The sequence below is a fragment of the Hydra viridissima genome, unplaced genomic scaffold, assembly GCF_058129835.1.
Source record: "Hydra viridissima isolate aposymbiotic clone 2 unplaced genomic scaffold, HvirCarnegie_v1 scaffold_6, whole genome shotgun sequence".
In the NCBI taxonomy this organism is placed as follows: Eukaryota; Metazoa; Cnidaria; class Hydrozoa; order Anthoathecata; family Hydridae; genus Hydra; species Hydra viridissima.
Window position 1 is genome coordinate 10,017,973 of NW_028324305.1, and position 4,011 is coordinate 10,021,983.

A 4,011-nucleotide genomic window follows, 5' to 3' on the forward strand; every position below is an offset into this window, starting at 1 on the left:
TCGGAGAAGGCAGTCCGTAAATTTATTCAGGGTGTGTTAAAAAACGCACCAGCATCACGAAAATATTAATAAAATTTTATAATCATGTACTCTTTTTTTGTGGATGCTGTGAAGTATTTTTCTATTGTAAATCATGTCTCTTTTTTCAGTTATTGCATTTGGATAGTTTATATATTCACACCTTTCTATTTTCTGTCACCACCTTCTAGTCTCCTTCTAATACAATATAAATATATATATTTATGTTGGCAGGAGACTGAAAGGTAATATATATATATATATAAACACACACGACTTTTTAAGCCGTCATTATTACGCGTTAAATAAGATAATATTAAGACGTTTTAGTTAAGACGACTTACCGTATTTCATTTGAGACCAGTTTAAGACAGCTTTAAGACGACTTAAGTAAGGCAACTTTAAGACGTTTTGAATAAGACGACTTACTGTGTTTCATTTGAGACAAGTTTAAGACATCTTTAAGACCAATTTCAAAACGTCTTCAATTTGTCTTTAAGACGACTTGTTGTTGGGTGGGTATTGACATAAAGTCTGCATGATTGATGTCAAACAAATCATCTAAATTTGCAGCAAAGCTTTCCTGTATAATCTTGTCTTTACTGCTGATTCTTTTCATGTTTCTTATGATGTTTAGATGTTCTTCATACCGTTTTTTAATCTTTTTAACAATGTTAGACTTCTGTTGTGTCGACAGTCTGCATTTTTGTCAGAACTGTTCCACATAAGCACTTTCAGAAACAGTCATTTTTTTCTTTTTGATGTCAAAAAATTGATTTCTCATTACCCTTCTCAAACTTGGTAGTCTTGCTCCAGTAATATCTTTAACTGGATGTCCAATGAGAAGTATAAAGTCTAGAAGTATATGCCTAGTGCCATATTGAAGGGCTTTTGTCATTATTATCAAAATATAGACAATCTATTTAAGCATGCTTACTCTTGAATCTTGGGCTTCTGGCAACTGCCCCAATGATGTATGAAAGGTATGAAGTAATCCTTAATGTCTAATGTCATATTGTGAGGCTTTTGTCATTAGACTGTCTATCTGAATAGATGACTTTTATAATTGACCTGGTCCCTGCATTCTTTAGACTACATTAACAACATTATGTTTTGACTTATACATAGCTTTTTTTGGTTAATAGGATGAACTCATAAATACTAAAATGTATGAAAATAATTTGATACTACAAAAGAATATATATATTTCTTTTGCATTACTAGTAGCATTTGTAATAACGAAGTATCATACAAATGTTTTGCTTTCATCGAAAAACTGAGTGTCTTTAAGGGATGGGTTTATTTTAATATTTATAGAAAATACTTTGCACACAGAACACCTTCATATATGGGATCAATTTCAGAGGGTATGCGATATTATATTAAAAATTTTTTTTCTTCTTATACCCTACTCCCCATGAAAGGGAGCATTAGTACAATAAACTGTGTTTAGAATATTCAAAAGTATTGTACTTAACCATTAATATTTCTGAACATAAACTATATTAAAATTTTGCTAATACATTCAGAAAATAGCAAAAAATGTTTCTTAATTCCTTGTCGAAACCTTCTAATGCTCCCCCTCTCCCCTATTTATTAATGCTAAAATAAAAGCTAAAATTGTTTCAAAAGAGTAACTTTATAACGTTGACGTCAGGGACTGATATTATAAAACATTTACTTTAGTATTTACGCGAACTTTCTTGTACTTCGCGAAGTAAATTTAAAACAGTGGAAAAAGGAAACAATTTTGTTCTTGCCTAAAAACAAAGCTGTCTGTAACCAAGAATTTTTGATTTTCGTAAATAATTAGAAAGATTTTTCGTAATTTTTTTTTAAACAAGATAAATTTCCAACATAACTTTTACGTTTTTACGAAACTCGTAGTGCTACGAAGGAGTAAGTTTTGTAACATTGGCCTCAGTTTACATCTATGCCAATTCGTACTTATTCCAATATCGCGTCAAATTCCACAGTTTGTGAAAAAATGTGCAGTTCATTTATTTCAATTTTTGTTTTATTCAGTCTATGTATCATGTTCACTCTTACGCTAGTTAATGCTATAAATTCACTCTTATTCAGCCACAAAAAACAATATTTGAAATTGTAACCATAAAAAACATTTACCTATCAATTACTCACAAACAATAGAAAAATATACACAACTCTCTGCTTATCCTCTTCCTCGTATTGCTGAAACTGTACATTAAAAACGACTGATAACCAAACATTTTATTTAGCAGCTTTCCAACAATTCAAAAGTTGCTATATACACTCTGTTATTGTCTTTCTAAAAACAAAGTTTTATTATCATCACTATTGTTTTTTGATGTCTTGCTTATTTTCAGTTGCAATTGAATTAATCAGCGTTTGCTGCTTATTTATCAAAATTACTCTCGATTTTTAATTTTTTTTTGTAGTTTTTTATGGAATATTCATTTTATTCTCTTTATATAATTATGTTTTAGTTTTTAAAATTTAGATCTATTATTTTGCACAACAACTGTGTGTGAGGACCAGTTTCATGGAAAAAACGCTAGGAGACATAAGTTTTTAGAATAACGTTAGTTTTACTCTAACTTTTAGTCAGAATAAAAACAAACGAAAAAATGAACTTAAAAACCTGATGCGCTCACTTTCCTTACTTTAAGTATTAAGTTTTTTTAATTTAAAATCAAGTCTGGGGAGTAATTTTTGAAAGCAATAATTTTAACTTATCATAAACTTCTCATGTTTACGCTGATTCAAACGTAAGAAAGATTCAAACAAATATGTCGATTTCATCATTGAGAACAGCAATTAAAGACTTAAACGTACACGCGTCATACATAAGTCGGAACAAATATTAATCTCTGATTATTTAAAAAAAAAAAAAAAAAAAAAAAAAAAAAAAAACGAAAGGGAAGGCATCAATATAATGTTTAAAAAAAGAATTATAGCTGTAGTAAAAATCTTAAAAAGTAATTTTTCGTAATAAAAAAATTAATTAAAACTAACAGTCGCTTCTCTCGTTAAAGTTGTTCTATAAATATTTTTCTCTAATTAATATGGTGAATGCAATTTTTTATTTCAAAAAATAAAAGGTTTTAAAATTCTAATCAATAATGGCTCTTGTTTTGCCGAAATTTTGTCCGGCCTGGGATGCTCCTTTGTTTGAACCGGCTTGCAGGCCGATAACACCTTCACCGGCTCTCAATTGTTCTTCAGTAAATTCGCGTTTGTTTTCGGTTGCCTCTTCAGGTCCAAGAGTTGGTCCGTCATATATTTTTCTAGCTTTTCTTCCAAGTGCGAAAATTCCGTTTATAACTTGAGGTATATTTTGCCCTTCAAATAGATCGACTGTTTGAAAAAGATCTATTTTGTTTATTCCGAGACCTTCGCATGCTGTCAAAAATTGACCAATGGTTTCCATTTGTTTAAAAGCCAGCTTCGAAGCCTGAAATTTCTTTACGCTCCCAGGTTGAATAACGTTAATTAAATGACACAGTATTACTCCATCCTTTAGAATGTTTTGAACATCTTTAGCACTTTCAATCACTCCAATTTGCGATGCTAACTCAGCATGCTCCCCCCCACCATCTCTCAATACTTCTCCAATCCATTCCATTGCTTCCTTTGTTAAATCAGGATCAAACTTTGCTGCACGTTTGTTGGCTAGTTCTGCAGTCATTCCATATCCCTTTGGTCGACAAGCCATTTTTATGTAGATACCAAAATACTATTTTCAACTGTGTATATTTCTACAATAACTATACGCGAAGTGACACAAATAAGCTTTTGTAATTTTACTTAACGAAACAACGCCCAGCGTTACTCACGCTTGATTGATTCTTTTCTTGTTTTGTCAACATTTAATTGAGCACTCCTAAATTAACATCGCTTTGCATGCTTATATAGAGTTAAAAGTTGAATTGTAAACAGTTTTTATTTAACTAACACAGTTTGCACTTTTATTCGGGAGCATATTAAACCAGACAGATAAATCTTGGAGGA

General features: G+C 30.7%; 1 pseudogene across 1 annotated transcript; it reads right to left on the reverse strand.

Moving 5' to 3' along the window:
- Nucleotides 1-2,963: 2,963 nt before the first annotated feature.
- LOC145189851 (myophilin pseudogene) lies at nt 2,964-3,784 on the reverse strand (annotated as a pseudogene). The gene has a single exon (XR_016453504.1). The product of XR_016453504.1 is annotated as a myophilin pseudogene (transcript).
- Between the last annotated feature and the right edge of the window lie 227 nt (nt 3,785-4,011).